Source organism: Amblyomma maculatum, chromosome 8, assembly GCF_055883805.1.
Source record: "Amblyomma maculatum isolate TAMU_Amacu chromosome 8, ASM5588380v1, whole genome shotgun sequence".
Classification (NCBI taxonomy): Eukaryota; Metazoa; Arthropoda; class Arachnida; order Ixodida; family Ixodidae; genus Amblyomma; species Amblyomma maculatum.
Genome location: NC_139351.1, coordinates 58,196,329 through 58,223,265, shown reverse-complemented (window position 1 = coordinate 58,223,265; position 26,937 = coordinate 58,196,329).

The window sequence follows — 26,937 nt, the reverse complement described above, 5'->3', positions numbered from 1 at the left end:
TAAAAACATGATTTTCACCTTCCACAATTCTGTGGCGCCCACTAAAAAGTATACTGCTCCTTCTTATCCCCAAAACCTAATTTACGATGCAGTGGCAAGACGCCCGACTACTGTGCTGGAGTACCCGGGTTCGTTCCCGACCTCGGCGGCTGCGTTTCGATGGAGGCGAAACGAAGAGGCGTCCGTGTGCTGTGCGATGTCAGCGCACGTTAAAGATCCCCAGGTAGTCGAAATTACTCCGTAGCCCTCCACTACGGCTCCCCTTTCTCTCTGTCCACTTTCACTCCTACCTTCCTCCCTTCCCTTACGGCGCGGTTCAGGTGTCCACAGCTACAAGTGTGACAAATACTGCGCCTTTCCCTTCCTGTGAACCCCTTAAAAAAAGATGTCATTGTCCCGGAGGTTGTCACCTTGAACAACCTTGAAGATCAAAGATAGCTACTGTGCCTTTCCTTTGTTATAGATCAATATATAATATACAAGCAAAAATATGAACACATGACCTTGACCTATTTATGATTAAATGTACACAATCGCTCACATCAATACCAAGTGCCCAGCTACGGCATGAACTCGTACTACGCCAAGTTCAAAGTAAAACGAGCTTTACACGTCACCGGAGTTTCTTCTTAGAGCAAAGAAAAACCTGCTAATTATCTTTACCATGCGTTACCATGCTTCAGCCTCGCTGCACACTAGGTTGCTACAGCCAATTGTTTCTCGGCCTGCCGCGCTGGTAGCGAAGCAGTTAAGACGCCCGACTGCTGATTCGGATAACACAGGTTTAACTGGACCACCAGTAGCTGCGTTTCAATGTAGGCAATACGGACAAGCGTCCATGTTCTGTAATAATATTGTAACGGATGAAACGGTTTTAATACAGGTGAACGTCGTATGAAGGAGGGACGCACACGGCTCAGAAACCCGGATCAGTCTGCTCGCGCCTCGCTTCCTCTGCTTCTTCTTCTGCTGCTTCTCATTGCGCCGCTACACGGTGTAACAATTCCCCCTGGGCAAACGATTCTCGTCCTCGAGCAAATTAGGCAGATCGAAGATGGCAGCGCTTCAGGCGAGCCACGTGAACAACTTGTGTCTTGCGGGATCGGCGGTTATCCGTCGTGACTTTGACGATGACGTAATTCGCGTCATTCAGTTGGTCCAAAACGACGAAGGGGCCATCGTACTTGCAGAGAAACTTCTCATACAATCCTCGCTTGCGAATGTGCGTCCAAAGCCAGACGTAGTCTCCAGGGGAGTAAGCAACTGCACGATGATGCAGATCTTAGTGTTCTTTCGAGCGGCTTTGAGAAGCCAGTATGCGTGAGCGGGCAATACCACGGGCTTCTTCGGCATGGCATAGTATCTGGGAAACAGACGCATCGTCGTTGGGAGAAAATAGGAAGATGGTGTCTACAAAAACGTGGGGAGTTCTTGCATAGAGTAAATATAAAGGAGAATAGCCGCTAACTTCATGATTTGCAGTGTTATAAGCGTACGTCACATACGGTACCACTGCATTCCAGTTGCGATGGTCAGGCGAGACGTACATAGACAGCGTGGTTGTCAAGGTGCGGTTGGTGCGCTCGGTGAGACCGTTGGTCTGCGGATGATACGGTGTCGAGTGTCGGTAGTGTGAACCAGAAAGTCGGAGCATTTCTTCGACGACATCAGCAGTGAATTGCCGACCACGGTCACTTATAATAACACGGGGTGCGCCATGGCGAACAATAACGAAATGCAAAAGAAACGACGAAACATCAGCAGCCTTTGCGGTAGCGAGAGCAGCAGCCTTCGCGTATCTTTTAAGTTAGTCAACGCGAACGATAACCCAGCGGCAGCCCTCTACAGTCTTTGGAAATTGACAGAGCAGGTCAATTCCAATCTTTTCGAAAGGTGAGGTAGGTCGCTTGACGGCTTGTAAAGGTCCGGCCAGATTGGTGGTGCGTGCCTTACGTCGTTGGCATTGTTCACATGTCGCAAAGTATTGCTTGCTTGTCGTATACATTTGTGGTCAGTAAAAACGCTGGCGAGTTCGGTGCAGAGTACGAAAGAAGCCTAGATGTCCAGAGGTAATATAATCGTGCATGGCATGCAAAACCTGTGCACGGAGACTTTTTGGAACGACCAAAGGAGGGCAGCACCATCAACTGAGTAGCTCGTCTCGAACAAAACAGCGTCTTTGATAGTAAAAAGCGTTGATTCGGCTCTTCCTTCTGCCTCTTGTATAAGAGGCTGTAGTAACCGGTCGTTGCATTGTTCTCGCCGAAAGCTCGCCATACTGGGAAATGTCGACGCGATTGAGGCTAAACAACCGCCGAAGCCGTCTTCATCGTTAAAGGAAGTCAGGAAGTCGGCAATGGGTATCGTGACAAGCCGTCTGCATCCCTGTGATGTCGTCCACTCTTGTACGCGACACCAAAGTTGTATTCTTGCAGGCGCAATGCTCAGCACGCCAGACAACGAGATGGATCGCGAAGTCCGATCAGCCAGCATAGCGAATGGTGGTCAGTAACTATGGTGAAGTAGCGTCCATATAGATATGGTCGGAACTTGTGCACAGCGAACACAAATGCAACACACTCCAATTCGGTAACTGTGCAGTTCCGTTCATATTTTGTCAAGGTGCGGCTGGCATATGCAACAACGTGTTCAGCCCCACCATGCAGCTGCACAAGCACCGCCCCAAGACCGATGCTACTGGCATCAGTGTGAACCTCCGTCACAGCAGAAGGGTCGAAGTGGCGCAGCAGTGGTGCGAAAGTTAGAGAAGACTTGAGCAGGTTGAAAGAGGATTCGCACTCTGGTGTCCACACAAATTGCGAATCCTTGTGCAGTAGAGAAGTAAGAGGGTGGGTTGGTTGGTTGGTTGGTTCATAGGAAGGGAAAGGCGCAGTATCTGTCACACTTGCTCTGTGGACACCTGAACCGCGCCGTAAGGGAAGGGATGAAGGTGGGAGTGAAAGTGGATAGAGAGAAAGGGGGGCCGTAGTGGAGGGCTACGGAGTAATTTCGACCACCTGGGGATCTTTAACGTGCGCTGACATCGCACAGCACACGGACGCCACTTCGTTTCGCCTCCATCGAAACGCAGCCGCCGAGGCAGGGATTCGATCCCGGGAACTCCGGCACAGTAGTCGGGCGTCTCACCACTGCACCACCCCGGCGGGGCAAGAGGGTGGGCAAGTTGTGCAAAACCAGCAATGAAGCGACGAAAATAAGAATAGAGGCCAAGAAAGCTCTGTAGACTTTTCAGGGTGCGTGCAGCAATCTTCTGCGGATCCGGCCTGATACCATCCTCGTTGACGAGGAACCCAAGAACTAAAGTTTGTCGCTCTCCAAAATGGCACTTCCTCAAATTCAAAATGAGGCCCGCTTTGCCAATGCATTCAAGAACATTATGCAGCCTTTCATTGTGCTCTTGGAAGGTCTTTCCAAAAATGATAACATCATCGAGGTAGCACATGCATATTTCCGATTTGAGGCCACGAAGGATAGTGTCCATAAATCGCTCGAACATCGCGGGAGAGTTGCATAATGCAAAGGGCATTAAATTACATTCGTATAAACCATCTGGTGTTACAAAAGTAGTCTTCTCACGGTCGGATGGATGTAGAGGAATTTGCCAATAGCCAGATCGCAAATCAACAGAGGAGAAATATGACGCCGAATGCCGACAGTCGTCAGCGTCATCATACGAAGTAACGGGTATACGTCTTTCTTTGTTACCGCATTAAAAAGGCGGTAGTCTACACAAAATCGCCAAGAATTGTCTTTGTTTCCCACTAGGATCACAGGTGCGGCCCACGGACTAGAAGATTCTGGGATGATTCCTTTCTGCAGCATTTCGTCCAGATGTTCTTGGATTATCTTGCGCTCTGCCGGGGAGACCCTGTAAGGTTATTTGCGAATAGGGGGTGCGTTTCCTGTGTTAATTTTGTGCTGTAGCCGAGAAGCTAGGAAATGGCTACCCGAACCGTTTGAGGCAAAGTCGACATGAGTTGTCAAAATGTCTTGCAGAATAAGACGTTCACTAGATGGGAGCGATTTGTTGACCATGCCTTCAAACTCAGCACAATATTCAGACTTGTCTTACGCGTCTCCTCTGCAATCGGAAATATTTCCAATGGTATGAGTCACATAACTCTCAGATCTCGCAACTGTCAAACCAGAAGGTAGACGAGCAGACTCTTCTAACACGTTCACAGCCCAGAGGTATGCGCGACCTCCTCCGCCTCCAAGACCGGAGCGTGGCACCAAAATATTTTTTTTTTCGCTCCATTCGAGACATCTGGCTCGACGACTATTGAATGTTTACCCATGAAGGATTCAGATGACTTCACGGGGAGAAACGTCGCCGTCATCGCAGGCAGCAGCACATCTTCCTTCGGGGCTAGAACTCCTTGATGACTGAGAAACGTTATCCACTAATGCGGGGATAATTTTCGGCTGCAAACAAATTTCACCGACACTAAAGCCTAAAGTCGCACCACCTCGCGCAAAAAGTCAACACCCGAGATAGCGTCGGGCGTGGCACGTCTCAATACAACGAAATGTGTCCTATAGAACTCGTCACCAATTAGAACCGAAACTGAGCACAGGCCAGCCGGAACTACAGTTTCACCCCCAACTCCACAAAACGTAGTGTTTTTGTCCCACACAAACATAACTTTCTTTCGGAGGCGGTTCTTAAAAGAAAGGCTCATAACTGACACAGCGGTACCAGTGTCAATCAAAGCACCCGTTTTAACATTGTCTACATACACTGACACTTTATTCTTTAGCATAATGATAGGTAGAGGTAGGCGTGAATTTGACCGTCCGGCGATCTTGCCTCCATCGGTCGCACCACCTAGTTTCCCAGCGGTGGAGAAACAAAGCGGCGACGTCGGGATGGCAAACGGGGTTGTAACTGCGGCGGGGTGTGATGCTGCGATCAGACACAGGGGAGTCATTTCGTGCATGGCGTGGAGGCGAAGAGGACCGATAGAAGGTAGCGGGTGGCTGCTGCCCCCACTGGGCACCATTCGTGAAGCGTGGTGCTCGTTGGACAGGGGGTCGGATAATTTGACGACGCAGGCAAAAGCGGAAGATATGTTCGCTGCCCCCCCAACCGTAACATTCGGGTAGCTGGCGGCTCTGGTAGTTCACTTCAGGATCCCTTGCAGGCCGAGATGGGGCGACAGAAGCGCGATGAGGAGTACTACGAGGCACTTCATCCGGATGGGCTGGACGTTGCTGGAAATAAGGGTGCACTGTTGGTTGCAGGGTCCGCTCCACGCCGTTGTTGTAAAACGGTTCGCTCTTATTTTGTGCAGCCCACGGCGTGCGCTGTTCCCATGACGATACGGACCTCGACGTTAGGTGGTAAGGTACGTCGAAATATATACGTTGCCGCTGAATATCCAGCTCCTCGCGTGTAAACCTCCTGACTATAGAAACGATGTCTTCATCATTATCATCGTAGAAGCGATATTGCCGGTATCGATGTCTCCGGAATGTCGATACCGACAAAAGTTGTCACATTTGAAAGACGGCCAAATTTGGGCGCTATCCGACGTGCCATTAATGCCTCAAATGCCCTGCACTGCTTGATGACCTCTGCTACTGTGGCAAGTGTGTCCCGTGAAATAAGGAAGCTGTACACATCCTTAGCAATTCCCTTGAGAAGGTGCCCTACCTTGTCTTCTTCTGACATCTGCCAGTTTACAATGCGACAACGTTTCAATATTTCCTCGATGTAACGTGTGCATGTCTCACCGGGCAGCTGGGCTCTGGGAAAGCTGATGCTCAGTGCGTCCCTACTTCGTAATTTCTTCAACGAATCGGTCCCAGGTCGTCAGGATTTCTTCGTGGTTATCAAACCACGTCAGAGCCGTGCCAGCAAATAAGAAAACAACATTGTACAGACGTGCGATCGTGTTCCAGCGATTGTACTTGCTGCACCTTTTGTAATGACGGAGCCATTCCTCAACGTCATCTTGGGGCTCACCGTGGAACGTACGCTGATCTCGCTGGTGGGGAAAGGTCCTCGTCTCTTTAGGTCGCTGTTCATGAGTCTGCGTCGTGCGGGTGGTAGCCATTGAAAGGTACTGTTGAGGAGATAAAGGAGGTAAACCTGCTACACGACGGCTGCGACGAGGTACTGGCGGACCCAGAACGTTTGTACCCCGCACCTCCACCAAATGTAACGGATGAAATGGTTTTAATACAGGTGAACGTCGTATGAAGGAGGTAGCCCTCCACTACGGCTCCTCTTTCTCTCTTTCCACTTTCATTCCCACCTTCCTCCTTTCCCTTACGGCGCGGTTCGGGTGTCCACAGAGCAAGTGTGACAGTTACTGCGCCTTTCCGTTCCTGCGAACCAATTTAATTTAATTAAGGAGGGACGCACATGGCTCAGAAACCCAGATCAGTCTGCTCGCGCCTCGCTTCCTCTACTTCTTCTTCTGCTGCTTCTCATTGCACCGCTACGTGGCGTAACAATATAATAACTGATTCACAGGCAGTCAAAGGCGCAGCATCTAATTATTACATTATTACAGTACATGGACGCATGTCCGTTTTGCCTACATCGAAACGCAGCCACTGGAGGTCCGGTTATACCCGTGTTATTCGAATCAGCAGTCGGGCGTCTTAACTGCTTCGCCACCACAGCAGGCTTTGTAAATGGTAAAGATCCCCAGCCCTGCGGCGATGGTGCAACGGTTTTTATTCGCTGTGTCGGACCGAATAATGTGCCGGAATATCCGCGTTCGATCCTACCCGCCGGCGGCTGTCGCAAAACAAGACGCAATACAAGAGGCGTCCGTTTCTTGCGCGATAATAATAATAATTGGTTCACAGGAAGGGAAAGGCACAGCATCTGTCGCACTTGCTATGTGGACACCTGAACCGCGCCATAAAGGATGGGATGAAGGTGGGAGTGAAAGTGGACAGAGAGAAAAAGGGAGCCGTAGTGGAGGGCGTCGGAATAATTTCGACCACCTGGAGATGGCAGCGCATATTAAAGATCCCAAGGTTGTCTAAATTACCCCACAGCCATACATTACTGCAGCTCTGTCTCTCCTTCCACTTTCACTCCCGCTTTTCTTCTTTTCCTTACGGCGGTTGTTGTTGTTGCGGTTGTAGGATGAAGGAAAAAAATTGGCAGTGGTTTATCTTGGCTATGCCAGGATATACGTAGTGATAGGTAAGGCTCAGCTTGTTATTTTTAGCTCTGCCAGCACGTTTAGCCTTATGTTCGTTCTACGTACGCTCAACCGTCAATTTCCAGGCAACTACACCGAGATTTGATGAGTTAAGCTTCTGCGCTTTTCTGTGCCCCTGAGCAGCAATTTCACTCTCCTTCTCCATGACTACTGCTGCCCAGCGACCGCTGCGAAGACTACCAAGGACTGGTACAGCGGGCTCAACGGGCGGCAGTGGCCAGCGGAGTCCTGGACTGAGGCCAACCGACCATTTTGTGGAAATGGACGGGTTTGACGGAGGAGACTTCTGGCATGCCACAAGAAGCTCTGAAGACTCCCCAAAAACCGCCCAAATATCACATAGGGCTGAATAGTTTTCCTTCCTTCCTTCCATGACTATACCACACTAGCAAACGCCCTGCTATATATATATATATATATATATATATATATATATATATATATATATATATATATATATATATATATATATATATATATATTGTCAGCCTGACTATACACGCTGCAGGGCGAAGGCCTCTCCCATATTTCTACAATTAACCTGGTTCTGTACTAGCTGCATCCACTTGACCCCTGCAAACCCTCATCCGCCCACCTTACTTTCTGCTGCCCTCTGCTACGCTTTCCTTCCTTTGGAATCTAGTTTGTTACCCTAAGCGACCACCGGCTATCCTCTCTTTGCACTAGATATCCTGCCCATGCCCATTTCTTCTTCTTGATTTCCACTAGAATGTCAGTAATTTGAATTATTTCTTCCGCCCACACTACACGCTTCCTATTAATGTTACCCCTACCATCTTCCGTTCCATAGCCCTCTGCGTTGTCGTCAACTTAAGTAGAACACTTGATTAGCCACCATATATATATATATATATATATATATATATATATATATATATATATATATATATATATATATATATATATATATATATATATATATATATATATCTGTAGCTGAGCCACCTCCGCTGCCTGATTTCTTGATTTATTTATAGGAAGGGAAAGGCACGGTAACTGTCTCACTTGTTTTATGTGGACACCGCAACCGCGCCGTAAGGGAAGGGAGGAAGGTGGGCGTGAAAGTGGAAAGAAGAGCCGTAGTGGAGGGCTACGGAGTAATTTCGACCACCTGGGGATCTTTAACGTGCGCTGACATCGCACAGCACACGGACGCCTCTTCGTTTCGCCTCCATCGAAACGCAGCCGTCGAGGTCGGGTTCGAACCCGGGTACTCCGGCACAGTAGTCGGGCGTCTTACCACTGCACCACCGCGGCGGGGCCACCTCCGCTGCCTCGTGCAGACAGAAGAGAAAATAGAGAAGAAAGAAAAAGAAGAGGGAGAGAAAGACGCGCGCCGCAACAACGGCCGTCGTCCACCACCGAAACGGTGGCGAGTGCAATGACGGCCTAGAACAGATAAAATGTCTATGGCAGGCTAGCCCCCGCCGCAAGCAGTGGTGACCTACCTGCCCCAGCCCCATCTGGGGAGACTTCCATTCAAACCTGCCTCATGCGGTAAAAAGTGGGAGAGAGAGGAGCGTCCCAAAGGCTGTCGTCCACTACCGAAGCGGTGACGGGTGCAATGACGGCCTGTCGCAGGTACAACAACCGGTGGCAGGCTTGCCCGCGCGTCAAACGCAGGGAGCTAGCAGTACCATCCCCAGGCCAGGACCAACCACCCTCTTTTCGCTTAGGGCGGGATGCTGGCGTCCATGAAAATTGTGACAGATACTGCGCCTTTCCTTTCCTGTAAACGAATTTATCTGTCGCACTTCCCAACTGGCTTAGGCGGAATTAAATCTAGGACAATTATTGTTAGCTGCATGTTCAGACTTTAGGCTAAAGAGACTCGTGCCATCATCTGAAGGTGGTTAGGAATGTATGTAGTTCCGATCATAGATGAAGAACGTGGGATCAGGGATGCATTAATTCAGAATTGCTGTTGTGTATTGAGGCGCGTTTTATATCATTGTATTAGGGCGCCAGTCTGCATTTCAACTGTGCATCAAGCAGTGACTTACTGTACGCAATAAATGCTTTGCCAGTATGGCACATTGTGCCTTACATACCATTGCATGTATGTACTGAATAAATTGTCAGTATGAAGCATTGTGCCTTTTATGCCTTTGTAGTGAGGTAAGTATGGCAGTGGTGAAGAGTGGTTGATCCTGGCCCAGGTGGGGTTGGAACAGATAGGCTCACTGGCGCTTGCGGCGGGGGCTAGCCTGCCACAGACTATTTATCTGCACCCGCCACTGTTTTGGTGGTAGATGACGGCTGTTGTTGCGGCGCGCCTCTCTCCCTCTTCTTTTATTGCGAAAGCAATACTACTGGCCCGACTACTGTGCCGGAGTACCCGGGTTCGAACCCGGCCTCGGCGGCTGCGTTTCGATGGAGGCGAAACGAAGAGGCGTCCGTGTGCTGTGCGATGTCAGCGCACGTTAAAGATCCCCAGGTGGTCGAAATTACTCCGTAGCCCTCCACTATGGCTCCTCTTTCTCTCTTTCCACTTTCACTCCTACCTTCCTCTCTTCCCTTACGGAGCGATTGCGGTGTCCACAGAAAACAAGTGAGACAGTTACCGCGCCTTTCTCTTCCTATAAATAAATCAGTTAAATCAGTTACTTGCACTTTGAGGTGGACGACGGCTGTTGCTGCGACACGCGTCTTTCTCTCCGTCTTTCTTTTTTCTTTTTTCTCTTTTCTCTTCTGTCCGCACGAGGCAGCGGAGGTGGCGCAGCTACAGAGCCAGTAGCAGACCCGCGCATTTTATTTTCCTTCTTCCTACAGCCACAACTTGCACTTTCAAGCCTATGCCGCACCTTGGCGGTGCCACCATTGACATTTCGCGTGACCTCTGTGTGACATCACGTTCGACTCTATTCAGGCAGCACTCACCGCGAATTATCAAGACTCCAAGGTGGGCCGATTCTTTCGCACATTTTTGAGGCTTTGAAGAACTTCGCAAGCCACGGGGGACGCTAGGCCTAGTTAGGCCTAGGCAAACAAAGGCACCCCCGGCCGTTTAGAATTTAAAATGATGGAAACCGTGGAGGGAACGAGCATAGACCCTGCGGAGCTGAAAGAACCTGGCCAGTGGTTCATTGCCAAGAAAAGAGGAAAGGCGGTGCCACTTGAGAACGAGGGACGCAGCGTCACCGATGATCAAGGGAGAGAGCGAGCCGCGTCCAAGCTCGCCGGAAAGAGATTGGCAGCAAAGTCGGTTGAACGGCAATCGATCAAGATACCCGACGGAACTGACAAAATAATTCTCCGCCCACGGGGAGGAGTCAGCTGCCTACTTAAGTATGGCAACATTGAACTTGCGGAGTTGATCACTCGCACCGCGAATATAAACATCAGAGAGGCCGCGGAAGACACCTTCTCGGTCAACACAAAACACCAGTCTATCCTCATCGCAACAGACAGCGAAGAACGATAAAGAAAATACGTCGCACTACGCGTCCTCGAATTCGAGGGCCAGAAAATTGAAATCACGGCGTACGTCGCTATGCCCGAAGACTGCGGCAAGGGGGTGGTACACGACATTCCCCTTCGCATCACCGAGGAAGAAATAGTGCAACGGCTACGCACGATCAAAGGCAACCCCCCCGTGCTAGGAGCCAGGCGCCTGGGCAGGAGCTCAACCACCGTGCTCATACTGTTTGAAAAACCAGAGGTGCCGAGGTGGGTGAAACTCTCACTTACATGGCAAAGATGTGTCTTATATAGAAAGAAATACGAGGTTTGCAACGCATGCGGCCGCCTAGGGCACCGCGAAGATGTCTGCCCCGATCCGAATAACGCTAAGTGCAGAGGATGCGGAGAAGAGCGCCCAGATCAGGGACACACCTGCGAAATAAAATGTCAGCTGTGCAGTAAAGACCATCCGCTTGGCGACAAGAAGTGCAGAGGACTCTACAGGACTCCCTAGCAGACCAAAAAACTTCAATGGGAGCAGAAAATTGCCAGCAGCAGCAGCAGCAGCAGCAGCAGCAGCAGCAGCAGCAGCAGCAGCAGCAGCAGCAGCAGCAGCAGCAGCAGCAGCAGCAGCAGCAGCAGCAGCAGCAGCAGCAGCAGCAGCAGCAGCAGCAGCAGCAGCAGCAGCAGCAGCAGCAGCAGCAGCAGCAGCAGCAGCAGCAGCAGCAGCAGCAGCAGCAGCAGCAGCAGCAGCAGCAGCAGCAGCAGCAGCAGCAGCAGCAGCAGCAGCAGCAGCAGCAGCAGCAGCAGCAGCAGCAGCAGCAGCAGCAGCAGCAGCAGCAGCAGCAGCAGCAGCAGCAGCAGCAGCAGCAGCAGCAGCAGCAGCAGCAGCAGCAGCAGCAGCAGCAGCAGCAGCAGCAGCAGCAGCAGCAGCAGCAGCAGCAGCAGCAGCAGCAGCAGCAGCAGCAGCAGCAGCAGCAGCAGCAGCAGCAGCAGCAGCAGCAGCAGCAGCAGCAGCAGCAGCAGCAGCAGCAGCAGCAGCAGCAGCAGCAGCAGCAGCAGCAGCAGCAGCAGCAGCAGCAGCAGCAGCAGCAGCAGCAGCAGCAGCAGCAGCAGCAGCAGCAGCAGCAGCAGCAGCAGCAGCAGCAGCAGCAGCAGCAGCAGCAGCAGCAGCAGCAGCAGCAGCAGCAGCAGCAGCAGCAGCAGCAGCAGCAGCAGCAGCAGCAGCAGCAGCAGCAGCAGCAGCAGCAGCAGCAGCAGCAGCAGCAGCAGCAGCAGCAGCAGCAGCAGCAGCAGCAGCAGCAGCAGCAGCAGCAGCAGCAGCAGCAGCAGCAGCAGCAGCAGCAGCAGCAGCAGCAGCAGCAGCAGCAGCAGCAGCAGCAGCAGCAGCAGCAGCAGCAGCAGCAGCAGCAGCAGCAGCAGCAGCAGCAGCAGCAGCAGCAGCAGCAGCAGCAGCAGCAGCAGCAGCAGCAGCAGCAGCAGCAGCAGCAGCAGCAGCAGCAGCAGCAGCAGCAGCAGCAGCAGCAGCAGCAGCAGCAGCAGCAGCAGCAGCAGCAGCAGCAGCAGCAGCAGCAGCAGCAGCAGCAGCAGCAGCAGCAGCAGCAGCAGCAGCAGCAGCAGCAGCAGCAGCAGCAGCAGCAGCAGCAGCAGCAGCAGCAGCAGCAGCAGCAGCAGCAGCAGCAGCAGCAGCAGCAGCAGCAGCAGCAGCAGCAGCAGCAGCAGCAGCAGCAGCAGCAGCAGCAGCAGCAGCAGCAGCAGCAGCAGCAGCAGCAGCAGCAGCGCAGCGGCAGCGGCAGCGGCAGCGGCAGCGGCAGCGGCAGCGGCAGCGGCAGCGGCAGCGGCAGCGGCAGCAGCAGCAGCAGCAGCAGCAGCAGCAGCAGCAGCAGCAGCAGCAGCAGCAGCAGCAGCAGCAGCAGCAGAGGACGCCAACCGACGTCACCGTTCAAGCTCCCGCAGCAGCAGAGCAGGACCGGTCCGGATCCAAGTCCAGGTCGGGGTCCAAATCCAGAGTCACGGCTAACTCCAGGGACCCAAGGAACCCGTCGGCCACCCAAAAGCGAAACCCGAGCGGGGACAGTAAAACCGTGAGTTTCAGCAGTGGGGTTCCCCAGGCTAAAGATGAGGAAAACAAAGAAAAAGATAAAGAAAAACAAAAGTTAAGAAAGGAAGTTGAGGAACTGAGGGAGATAATTAAGAAACTCACCCAGGCCAGATACCAATCTAAACCACAGCCAAATTCCGGAGCTCCCCCGCCTCCACAGGCTCTCCCCGCAAAACAAGTAGCCAAACCGCCACCTCCACCTGCGACGCCAAAGGTGCTAACACCACCCGCGGCGCCAGACACGGAGGAGTACGCAATGATCACTGAACAGTGCAGGCCACCTCCCCCGCAGAAACGAAGAGGCGGGGAAACGGATCCGCTGGCGGCAATAGAGCGTAGACTAGACGCCAAATACGGGGCGAGACTCGAGCGGCTCGAGACAGGCATGACCAATATCATAGGCGCCCTTAACCGAATTCAGGAACAATCTAAACAAACAAACGCGGCTCTTGCTGCTATGGCAGAAAGGCAAACAGTGAGAGAAGGGATACTTGACCAATTCCAACATGGGCAAAACGCAACCAAAGATTAATTCGACGGTATGGCAGTGGAACTGCCGAGGATTCCCGCGCAAGCGAGCGTTAGTGCAACAACATCTCGAGCAAATAGTTGAAAAACCTCTAGCCATAGCCCTACTGGAAACTGGCAAAGGAGTAATTAAATTATCAGGATATGAAGCGTTTGCTAGTGGCCGGGGAGAAAAATCCCGGGTCACTACATTCGTCAAAAGGAACGTAGCGGTAATCGAGCATGAAATTAGTTCTCGCGACATTGAGGCGGTTTTCGTTGAAATGATCACGAGCAGGAAGAAGGAACCCAGTATTTTTGTCCTAAACATATATAGGTCTCCTCAGCAGCGCAAAGTTAGGTTCAAGACATTATTTCGCAAAGCAATGAAGGCAGCCGGAGCTAACTCCCTGCTAATTGTAGGAGACTTCAACGCCTGCCACCAAGAGTGGGGATATAATAGGCAAGATCCGAAGGGCAGGCAGTTATGGGAAGATTTTCACGAATTAAACCTCACCCTGCAGACAGACTCTGGCTGCCCGACGAGGGTGGGAAACAGTGTGAGCAAAGACACAACCCCATACTTAACATTTACCAAAAACATAGAGGAGCTTAGGTGGGAGAACACAGAGCTCAACTTTGGAAGCGATCATTACGTCCTCGAAATAACGCTTAAACGGGGAGTCAAAGTAAGACGAGAAAAGATCATTAGCGCAATCGAATGGGAGAAATTCAGATAAATTAGGGAATCTGCAAACATAGACGAAAATATTGAAAGTATCGACGATTGAGCAGAAACCCTCATACACCACGTTAAATCCGCTACCATTACCCTAGAGGGGGACGATGCACCGAAAACAGTCGACAGGAAACTCCTACACATGTGGGAAGCAAAAAAAGGTATGGAAAGACGCCTCCGGTGTCAGAGATGGAACCGAAACCTAAGGCGAAAAATAGCCAGGCACAATAAGGAAATTGAAGATTATTCAATTAAACTCTGCGAGCAAAACTGGTGTAACAGGTGCTATGAAATGGAGGGCAACATGAGCCTTTCAAAGACGTGGAGCATGCGACAATATCTTCTTAATCCCGACAGTTCGAATACACAGTCAAACACAACAATAGCAAAGGCAAGACACGCGTTTGAGGGGACTGACGCGGAACTAATAACTAAACTCATAGACACATATGTCGGCGATACAACATCCCTCCCTCTTAGGCAATACGGGGGCCCACCGAACGAGGCCCTCGACGCGCCCATCTCAGAAGCGGAAGTTAGAGCCGAAATCCTTACCTTAAAGACGCGATCAGCTCCCGGCCCCGATGGAATAACAAATAAAATGCTACGAAACCTAGACGACGCTTCCATAACGGCACTCACCAACTACATGCAAGAAGTATGGAGTAGCGGTCGTCTTCCCCAGCAGTGGAAAACTGCAAACGTTGTGCTAATTCCAAAGCCTGGCAAGCCCCCGAAATTGGAAAACCTCAGACCTATTTCTCTAACCTCATGCATTGGAAAGCTTATGGAACGCGTAATCCAAACAAGGCTAACTAATTTCATGTAGAAAAACGGCCTGTGGCCGCATGAGATGGTCGGGTTCCGACCGGGCCTGTGCACACAGGATGTAATGCTCCGATTACAACATGACATAATTGACTCGAAATCCAGAGACGCGAAGGTAATTCTAGCACTAGATCTAACAAAAGCATTTGACAACGTAAAACACCAGGCAATTCTCGCGGGACTACAGGAATTAGGAGTCGGCGAGAGGACATATAATTACGTAATGGATTTCCTGACAAACAGGACGTTGAAACTAAAGTTTCAGGACCTAGAATCCCCCACTCTCCACCTGGGAAGTAAAGGAACTCCGCAAGGCTCGGTGCTCTCCCCCTTCCTTTTTAACGTGGTGATGAGAGGCCTTCCTGCCGCTCTTAAAGTTATAAAAGACCTGAAGTTCAGCATTTACGCGGACGACGTTAATCTCTGGATGAACAACGGCAGCGATGGCAGCATAGAGGAACGCCTACAGGCGGCGGCGGACACCATTGTGTCCTACGCGGCCGAAATGGGTCTTTCGTGCTCTCCGCAAAAATCCGAACTTTTCATAAATAATCCAAAATCAATGAGGTGCAAGGGCGACTTTAACGTAGAAATAAAGGTCGATGGCAAAACCATACCAAGAGTCCAGCAAATCAGAATTCTCGGACTTTTTATTCAAGAGGACGGGTATAATGACGGAACGATAAAAAAACTCACTACCTACGCGACGCAAGTAACAGGAATATTTAGGGGGATTGCATTCAAAGGCAGAGGCCTCAAAGAGAGACTCTTGAGACTGATGCAGGCGTACATAATAAGTCGAATATGCTATGTCACACCGTTCCTCAACATCAGGACCAATGAAAAAGATAAGATAGACGCATTCATCCGGCGTTGCGTCAAGAGGGCGCTGGGTCTACCCATCTCCTCTTCTACGGAACGCGTGATAGAAATGGGAGTGCATAATAGCTGGACGGAACTTGCTGAAGCGGTGAGAATCGCCCAACATGAAAGATTAAGTAGGTCGAGCACGGGTCAAGCCATCTTAGAATGGGTGGGTCGAAAAATAGATAGGGGCACAGCCGACAAGGTTGCCCTACCACCACAATGTCGCGAGAACATCATTGTCCGTCCTCTCCCCCGCAACATGCACCCAGAATACCACAAGGAGAGACGGGAGCAGAGAGCAGAAGCACTGGTTAAAAATGCAAAAGAATTCAGAGTAAAAGAAGTTGCCTACGTAGACGCTGCAAGCGGCCTGTCAGGGGCGGCAGTCGCCGCGGTAGTCGATGGTAGCGGCGCACCAGTCGTCTCCGCCATCATCCGAAGTAGAAACATAGACACGGCTGAAGAGGTCGCAATAGCGCTCGCTTGCGTCGGAACGAAGGCTAGATTGATCTTTAGCGACAGTAAAACTGCTATCTGGAATATCGGAAAAGGCAAGGTCTCACAAGAAGCCGCCCGAATTCTAAAAGGTGCAATTAAATCGATCGCAAAATCACCCTAATTTAGGTCCCAGCACACACGTCCGTCCCCGGCAACGAGGCGGCCCATGATTTAGCCCGAGATCTCTACTTCCGGGCAAACGCGCAGCCGTCCGACTGCCAGGCGATGGACGAACGTTTGCAAACCTATAAAGAAATAATCGAAAATTATAGATTAGGAAGACGTCTGATGCCGCCACCGGATCCTAGCTTAAATAATAAAGAGGCCATAGCCTGGCGGCGATTACAAGCCGGAAATTTCCCGAACCCTGTCTGGTTGTTTCACACCCAAATAGAGAGAAAAAACGATAAATGTAAAGCCTGCGAAGCGAGGGGGACCCTCGACCATATAATTTGGGAATGCCCTAAGTCTCCGGGCGCTAGGGACAACATTAAAAGTAGAGAAGCCTGGGTAACCCTGCTGCGAAGCGACGTCCCGGCTGACCAGCAGAAAGCCGTCCGCCTGGCGGTTGAGGCCGCGAATAACCAATGTATATTCGCCAGTCCTTAGTCGCGGAGGTTCCAGCCCCCGTTCCTCAGGCCTGCGTGCCAGGAGCGGGGAGTAGGGGGCCTCCTAAATCGGTGGAAATTAAAGTTTTAATCAATCAATCAATCAATGGGCGACCATCTCGCGCGGTCTGCGAGTAGTGGCGCTGCCACCACCGGCGGCCTAACTCCCGCGCTGTCCGCCAGGAGCGCGACAGGTGTTGTGACGTCACGCCGAAGAGCTGCGTGACCATCTCGTGCCGTCTCCGAGTAGTGGCGGTGCCTCCTCCGGTGGTTTAACATCTGCTTCGACGATGCCACCTACTGCTAGAGAAGCTCGTCGCAATGAGCGTAGGAGACAGCGGCGAGCTACAGAGACGGAGGAAAAGCGCGAGAGAAGACTTTCTAAGAGGCGTGCTCAGTATGCAGCTTTGCGTGGAAGTCTACAACCCAATGGGGAAGCAGTCTAGACTTGGTAATGTACAGAAACGCGTATCGCTATGCAATAAGAAAAGTGCAAAGAGCCACTTCTTTACAGACCATCAAAGCGTCTTTATTGGCTTAAATAAAACGGAAACATAAAGTGACGCCATATCGTATCCAGAGCGAATCATTGTATAACAACCACAGTCTACCCATAACAAGCATATCCATAAGCACCGCCACCAGCTGAACATTAGCTGAACCTGGGCATAGCCATGGGTATTGCTTTCGCAATCTACCGGGCTTAACCAAGCTAAGCCTCTGCCAATTTTTCTTTATTCTCTATTATCTCTTCTGTCCGCACGAGGCAGCGGAGGCGGACAGTTACAGAGCCAGTAGCAGGCCCGTGCATTTTCTTTTCTTTCTTTCTACAGCCACAACAAAATTGTATTAAGGCGCCAGTCTTTGAATCCTGCCTGTCTACGCAGTTCAACCCGGTGCACATTCAGTAATTTTATTGCGAAAGCAATGCTACTTTCACTTCCAGCTCCTCGCGTGGCGAGGCCTCGGTAGCTACCATTGACCTTTAGCTTTGATTGATTGATTGATTAAAACTTTAATTTCCACCGATTTAGGAGGCCCCCTACTCCCCGCTCCTGGCACGCAGGCCTGAGGAACGGGGGCTGGAACCTCCGCGACTAAGGACTGGCGAATATACATTGGTTATTCGCGGCCTCAGCCGCCAGGCGGACGGCTTTCTGCTCATACCATCTGCCGCAAAAACCAGGGGCCCAACTTGTGCCGTCGCGAGGCGGGGCCGCGCGTGGTGGCTGCTGCCTAACTCCTGCGCCCGCCGTGCGCGGCGCGTCTAGTGGTGTGACGTCACGCCATCTGCTATAAAACCGGGCGCGCGGCGCGCCAGGTCTCCCCTCATGGGGCTGGTACAGGTGGGTCACCGTCGCTTGCGGCGGGGGCTTGCCTGGCACCAAATTTTTATCTGTTCTAGGCCGTCATTGCACACGCCACCGCTGGTGGTGGACGACGGCTGTTGTTGCGGCGCGCGTCTTTCTTTACCTCTTCTTTTGTCTTCTCTATATCTTCTCTTCTGTCTGCACGAGGCAGCGGAGGTGGCTCAGCTACAGAGCCAGTAGCAGGCCCGTGCATTTTCTTTTCCTTCTTCCTACAGCTACAACAACCGCCGGCCAGACGTTGCGATGCCGCCTACTACGAAAGCCGCTCGGCAGAATGCAAAGAGAAAAGAACGACGAGCTACGGAGACCGAAGAAGAGCGTGAACAGAGACTTTCTAAGCGGCGTGCCCAGTATGCCGCTCGGCGACAACGTGCAGCCTCTACGGGAGTTACGTTTATGAGCATGCTTAACGCCATGGATGACGATACAGAAGAAATTGCCTCTTAAACCTACATTTAAAGCACCGGTTCGAGTACAGCCTTACGCACCTAGAGTAAGGTTGACCTCGCTTAGTGTTCAGCCGAGCGCACTTGGAACTGGAGGTTTGACACATCCTCATGCACGTAGTAGAGGTGAGTTCAAGAAGATGGTCGGCACTTCGGTTGCTACCTCTGTAGGCGGTGTAGCCTTGCAGTCTATATGCGATGAACCCACCAGAGGCAGTACAGCTACTAAGAGTGTTTCTAACGTGCTCTCTACTGATGTAAATGCCGGTGCCGGAGCAGCATTTATGCATTCTGCATTAACCTCGCCTACAACCAAGTATATCATTGCAGCCACAGCAATTCTCGCATCGCTACTAGTAGTACCCAGAATAACCAGGTAATATCACTGCATAACTACAAGTCCAATCACAAGCATCACCACTAGCAACACTACCAGCTGAACTAAGCGTAGCTACGGTATTGCTTTCGTTGTCTCCCCTGATGGGGCTGGTACAGGTGGGTCACCGCTGCTTGCGGCGGGGGCTAGCCTGGCACCGAATTTTTATCTGTTCTAGGCCGTCATTGCACACGCCATCGCTGGTGGTGGACGACGGCTGTTGTTGCGGCGCGCGTCTTTCTTTCCCTCTTCCTTTTCTTTTTTATCTATATTCTCTTCTATCTGCACGAGGCAGCGGAGGTGGCTCAGCTACAGAGCCAGTAGCAGGCCCGTGCATTTTCTTTTCTTTCTTCCTATAGCCACAACAACAATAATCACCAGGCTTAACCAAGCTAAGCCTTCAGGCAAATTGTTGTATCTATGTATGTACACAATAAATTCACCTTGTCGGTATGGCACATTGCGCCGCAATTGGAACTCACCTAAACTCATGATCATGTATTTCAAGAGAGTTCTGTGGCCCACACCGCTCGGGGCTCAGAGGCGCACATGTTCCAAGTCCGAAAGCAGCGACAGAGTCCCTGTACGGTTGAATCAACACAGAGGTATATTTGTTGGATTGATAATGTACACTCCTCCATATGTGTTATGGAAGCGGAGAGGACTCGCATTCTTGAGGGGACATCCACAGAAGGCCGTTTCCTCTATTGCACTGTTTAAGAACCATTATAATTGCCCACTTGAACGACGAGCCAGTTGTAGTTGAGGAGGAAGGTTTTGTCCTGCAAAGTGTTCATTCTTGTGGATGAAGGAAGCCACGATGCACCACTAGGAAGGCTGACGAGTGTTTGAACATCCTTTAGTTTTCTAGAATTACCATAGCACCGTAATGCCAACGAAGCGAAACCGTGGAAACGTAAACAATGTATTATTATTCATATGGTGGCAATGTAGCATGCATATCTAAACTATAGTATCTAAGTGCATCAGGAACTTCGTCAGTGTTAAAACCATCTGTTTATTCCAAGTGCCAGAAGAAGCACTTGCCTTCGTTCTGCCTTTAGATCATTTCAAATCAATAAACTTCTCCTAAGAGAATTTTTAACAATATGTATGGAAATATACTCGATGCGTTTGTTAAAGTGCAATTAGTAATACTATCGGGTGTTGTGCTGATAATACCGTGGGAACGAGTGAACACGCGGGCGTGGTAACACTGAAATCAACTCTATATTGGACTGACTTGCGGTTTCAAATACCCAGTGGCGGAGATAGCAGAAAACGTGCTAGCTGGTGGTCGTACTAATGAATACCCGTTATATTCATCTCATCGCAGCTTTTGTCGGCAATAAAGTATCTAAATGAGCCCGAAAATGACAATAAGAACAGCCTGAAACAATATAGAAACGGACATGGAGCGGCTGTAATCGTCTTACGTACAGGTCAGCTAGAGGTGAAGAATTTTTTATAGTAGTATCGCTTGTAATTTTGACAGCATTATCAATATTATATATTCAACTGCGACACCTGTCGCATAAACTTCGTTCCTTCAGTGCATGGCATTGTGGTAGTAACTATGATAGGACTCACTATTATTGCAGACTACGCCACATCGAGACCTGCACATTATGAGGTCGGATTGTCGAAAAAGATAAGAGGGGAGGCTTCCTGGCTCCACGACGACTGGCTGGAGGCTCTTAATTCTCTCTTGTACCTGTCCTTTCGTTATTGGTTCCCCTCATCATGATGGATCAATTCACCCATAATTCCACTCTTATGCATGACCTGCTGATGCACAGTCGTGTTGTAAAAGGATTAACCGTAGTAACGTGCTTCCTAAGCGCCTGAAAATAAGATGCGGCGCAGTGATTATAAAAGAAGCTATAACAAAAGTGTCCATCCTGCTCGCAAAGCCCTGTGCCGCACGGTGAGGTTTTCGCCAATCTTGAGGACGTCGTTTAGTTGACCTCTTTCACTAAAACCATAACCTAGGTACACTTGATGGATAAAATGTTGGGTGCCGAAAATGTCCTATTTGCACTGGCCACAGCGACCAGAAACACACAGTTAGAAACATTTCACTTCTGGGCACGGGGTGAATGCAAGATTTATTATAATCATTTGCCTATCTCTGACCTCGCCTATCACAACTGCTGGCCAAGCGAGTACTTGCACACGTTTCAACCAAATAAATAACTTTCAGCGTTCAAAAAACCAAACCGCAGGACTAGAGTCTGTACGCTCCCTGAGTTTAAGAGAACTTCGATGCGGAAAGCTAAATATAGAAGTAATTTTTATTAAAGCATATCGAGTATTTATAATATTCAAGGACTCACCATGGTCACCATTTTGTCATTTATCGAAGCAGTTTAAAGGCGACTTGGGGGAGGGAAGTAAGCTTATTACCACTGCTCGGAACTTGTACTGTCAAAGTATCAACAGAATAGCGCCGAAGATGTGACATCTATAGTCTCAGTGGACGAAAAGAATGCAATGATTGCGTTTTGTGGCTTGCGTACACCCCATTTAAAAAAAAATGTAATTGAGCAGCAGCAGCAGCGTATTCGTAAATTATTTCATAGTTCATTGAAAATACAAGTATATTTAAAGCTTATATTTAAAGAATAAATATCGTGCAAAAAGAATTTGTTCATTGGAGAGAGCCCAGGAGAAAGAAAAAAAGACTGAGGAAGATTTAGGACAGCGTTACACTGCAGTATTGAAAAAAAAAGTGCATGTGCACTAAATTTCGGTACATATGATCATTCATTGCGCACACTTGTGTGAGTACTCAAGTAAATATAGCTTCTTTTTAAATGACATTGCAGAATTATCCTGTTACAGAACATCTGTGTTGATGCCTACCATTGTATCAACTATTTGTTTCAAAATGAACGCGAATCGGCTGATCAGAGGGAATATGCCCGCACAAATCGTGCACGACTCGAATTCTTGTCGGTAAATGTACTTTTCCACAGTGCTATATTGCACATTTTACAGGCTGATCTAAACTAGCTTGTTGTTCAAATATAATCTTTTCCGCTACCACCTAAAACCAGACACAAGAAAAAACTAAATGTTACATTGTTTATTCATGCGAAGTGTTTGTAGCTGCCCGTCCTCAGCCTGTCGGTAATTTCTTTCGATCTTAATTTTACTATTCCGACAGCCTCTCCTATTGCGCTGGGTTTCCTACTACTGTAAATTATGCGGCGCCGGGCTTATTATCTTCCGCACTATTTTATTATTACCAGCCCGAGATAGGCATGTGTGGTGTGTAGAGAGGGCCTTTATAGAAAGGCGTCCTTTGTTTGTAGTGAGGTGAATAATATGAGAATTTGAAAGCCTGTCGTTTTTATTAATTGCAAGGCCAAGGTTGCATTTCAATATCTACGCCGTGAACTGGACACCCAGTCCAGGGTATATATTTTCTTTACGAACGGAGTATTTTGAAAGACGGAAAATAGGTAGACTTTCGCTTTTACACAGGTTTTATCGTTCCCCCTTTCAGTTATTCCATTATCACCCTTGCTCAGCGCATTTTACTTCCCATCAGTCACCCGATCGCCGTCCATACAACCTCGAGCATCCACTTTTGCGCTTCTAAAGTCATTTTTTTTCCCGGACTGTAAGATATTGGAATGGACTCTATGCTAAAACTTTTGCCCAAACGGACCATGAATATGTCAAATCTGAAATCACCGAAATAAATAAATGATCTGTCATTTTTCTCATCTAGTATCGCCCCTATCAGGCATTTGAGGTGCCAATATAAAAAATAAAACAAACTGATATGTAAATTGTCTTATGTTTTGCCTATTTCTTGGTGCCGGTGATATTTCCTATACAGGAAATACGGACTCCGATTTATTAGCATACAACGGTGGAAGTCTATCTCGAAGAGCTTTAGAATGCTTATATCGGATAAATAATATTTCATCGCTTATTTGTGAAATAAAAAAGAACAGATTTTGGATCCATATTGAGCATTGCGGGCTAATAAATTCGCACTATTTTCATGATCTTGAGATCCAATTTCAAACAGAATGGCTACAATGTTCGAGTTTTTTTTGTTATCTAATCGAAGACTGATAGTACGGAAATAATATTCATGTTGCGCTGCCGTAATTGGGCAGGCACCAGGTTGGCATCGTTTGGCGGATTTAAGCATGAAGTTGAAAACCATGAATTGCCTTTTAGATTTTGTCTTTATGAGGCCGTGTTTTACAAAATGATGTTACTATAAGGCTTCTGCTTGGAAATACCCTACTCTTAAACTTCATCCTGCGCTTTAATACTATGAGGAGTAATTCTAAAAGTATGATACATATCCTAAACTCCAGTTTTTTTTATTTTTAACATGATGCCTTTATTTATTTTTTATTGCATGTTTTTCTTTAACCTAATTTCAAAAATCATGCATTTGAGGTTCACGAAAAGCTCTTTAAGTAGGCAGTGAAAACAGTACAAACTTACGTTTATTGCCAACAACAAAAACAAACGTCTAAATGTGCTCGTTGTTTATGTGATACGGATAGTAATATTCTTACAGTTAAGCAATATTGCTTGGCTGGGATGTGTTTATTTATCGTATCAAATCAGAATTTGCTTCCAGGAATTTATGTGGCACCTTGATTTATGGACAGAATATCGTAAAATTCTTCAGGTACCGCTGCTAAGTGACATACCTGTTCATCGCAATACCCACGTGCGCGTAAGTAATACATAGTCTACACACGAAAACTTCAATGTCGTAGAAATAAAGAGAGCGAAAGGAAGAGAAGTACTGACAATATAGGCGTTAATATGGTTTTACGGTTCCTGTTTATTGATTTGTGCAAATGCAGCTTCTCAATCTAATTAGCCACCAAGGCCTAGTAGCAGTGCAATTTAGGGCAACGCGCGAATGGTTACCAACGTTTTAAAAAAATGGCATAAATGAGATTACCTAATTCATCATCATCATCGTCATGCTCATCAGCCTGACTATACCCACTGCAGGGCGAAGGCCTCTCCCTTAGTCCTCCAGTTAACCCGGTTCTGTGTTAGCTGCATTCACTTTACCCCTGCGAACTTCTTAACCTCATCCGCCAACCGAACTTTCTGCCTCTCGCTACTAATCTTTCCTTCCCTTGGAATCTAATTGTTACCCATACCCAATTACCCACTTACTGGAACTTTATCAAAGTCTGAACTGCCACCTTTCATAGACTAGTCAATATTAAGAGATCAGTTTTTTTCATGGACATCACACATTTTCTCCAATTCATTCAGTTATTTCATTTGGAACACAAAATTACTAAGTGATAAACCAGTCAGTCCCTTTCACCTCAGTGGCACAATACATCGACCCAGTGTTGTAGAGTGTAGATTGGCAGTGCACTGGCCGTATGTAGGGAAGGCCGCGATGCAGTACCTATATTGGGCCCGTGGTTTGAGCTGCTTAGGATGCATAGTCGCACATACTCGTAGTTGGTATTCATCTTTTTCAGTAATATACAAGCGCCCAGACACACCAATTATGTGAGCTATATGCAGAGCAAAGAAGCTAGTACAGAGAAAAGTTAAGATGGAATGAGGCTTTGATCGAGCAGTGTAGGCATCAATCTTGAAGTTTCCTCTGCGTCCATTAATATATTGAAGGTTAGTAGACGGCAGTAAGTCTGGCTCACTTATGCGCAGCAAGCGGGCATCATTATTTACATGAACGATGCACAGAAAGACGAGACTCGCTGTGCGAGTTTTAGAGCGCAGCTTTTGGCGCCCGTTCCTGGGTTTCGCGTCGTCGTTGGCGTCGACCACGTCGGCCTCGTAACCAGCTCCGCCCCCCTTTCAGCCCCCCAGTTCGAGCCGGCTCTTCGGCAACCGGAACCTCGCAGGAAAGGGGGAGGGTTATACACTCAGCGGCAAACTATAGGGGCAGGAGAGAGAAAGTGGTGAGGGGTGGCAGTTCCTGGCCCTACGGGGCTAGGACGGTAGGCCAACGCCGCTTGCGGCGGGGGCTAGCCAGCCACTGAATTTTATCTGTTGTAAGCCGTCATTGCAAAAGCCACTGCTTCGGTGGTGGACGACGGCTGTTGCTGCGGTGCGCGCCTTTCTCTCCCTCTTCTTTTTCCTTTCTTTTCTATCTTCTCTTCTGTCCGCACGAGGCAGCGGAGGTGGCTCAGCTAAAGAACCAGTAGAAGGCCCGTGCATTTTCTTTTCCTGCTTCTTACAGCCGGCGATCGTCATGGAGGTCAGACGTACTCATATTGGCTCCGTCGCTAATTCCCGCTTTCGCAGTGCTAATTAGTTTAGATCGAGAAGTTTTTAATACCACCGTGTCCGTGAATGTATCCGCCATATCCGATACCTGACTTTTATCAAAGGTGCGTCATTTTCGAATTAGCGGACTTCCTGATTCACCGCCAAGAGGAGACGCTAGGCCGAAGCGAACCCAGGGCTCGCTAGGCCTAGCCGGCCGTACTTCAGCCACGACATGGAGGATTCCGCCGCCACTTCGGTGCATAACATCCAGGTTTCCCCGATGAACGTACAAGTAGCAGGAGAAGAAATTATCCCCGAGGAATTTCAACGCTCGCCAGGATGGCTGCACATCGGCGGGCACAGGAGCCGACCACGCCTGCAAGGAACGCCGGGTGAGTCTACTTCTCAACTTGATACACCGAGCTCCCAGAAAAACCCTAAATTCATCAAGAGCGTTAGGGCCGCAGTTATCCGGGCGGCTCGCATGCCCGCCATGCCAGCCGAAGAAATTAAGGTCGTCGTGCGTCCCCGCGGAGGGCTCGATATTTACAAAGCAGGAGCTGCATGCGTCACTACTGCCATCATGGTGGCAGCAGGAATTGAGGTGCCAGATCGAGCTGAGGATACGGCGTGTTCCAATGCGCAGCAGAACATAATGGTGGTCAGCACTCCGAGCGAAGAGCGGGCGGAAAAGTATGCTCGAAGTCAAGCTATTAATGTCCAAGGCAACACGTACCAAGTGAGTGCTTATGGAACGGCCGCCCACGACACAGTCAAGGGCGTGATCAGGGGCATATCACTCAAAGACAGCGAAGCTGAAATAATGCAGCAGGTCGTAACCAAGTACAACCCCCTCGCCGCGGGTGCGAAGCATATCGGAAATACGACGACTGTCATCGTAGTGTTCAATGGTATCAAGGTTCCAAAGTATGTGCGATACGGATCCACGCTGTATCCGTGCAGTCTCTACAAAAAGCAAATAGATGTTTGCAAGGTATGCGGCAAGATCGGCCACAGGCGCGACGTGTGTCCTACACTAAACGCACGTGTGTGCCTTGCATGCGGTGCTTCTAATCCAAGAGAGGGCCACACAAGTGTCCCCAAATGCAAGCTCTGCGGTGAGCAACACCCCACCGAAGACCGCGTCTGCAAAGCCAAATACAAAGTTCCATACGTCATGCGGCGACGGAGATGGGAACGCCGTAACGCGGAATAACAGCAAAAGCTGAAGCAGTCGAACGCAGTAACGCCGAAGAACACCACAAGCAAAGCACTCGACTCAAGCTCGTTTCCACGTCTCGGACGCTCTCACTCGCGCAGTGCTTCCCGTAACGGATCCCGAAGAGCGTCGCGAAGCGCGTCGCGTGACCGTGACTCATCTCACAGGAACAAACGCGACGCTAAGCGTTCGCGCTCCCGTGACAGAATCAGTTGGGCGGACGCAGCGAAGGGCGAAGTCAAAAGCAGCAACGCAAGCTCTAACAGCGCCACTACTGGCCGAAGCACATAGAGCAGCTGGCAGGAATGGACTACCAGCCCCTACTACAAGGAACTCGAACAACTCCGTGTCGCCTACGCGACTCTGTTGGAAACCACGCGCGGGATTACCCAAGAGCTAGCCGACGTCAAGAAAGAACTACAAGCACGGCGATTTCAGCCAACCATTGGCCCAGCTCAGTCACCCGAGACACACCCTCCGTTATCCCCGAGAACACCGACA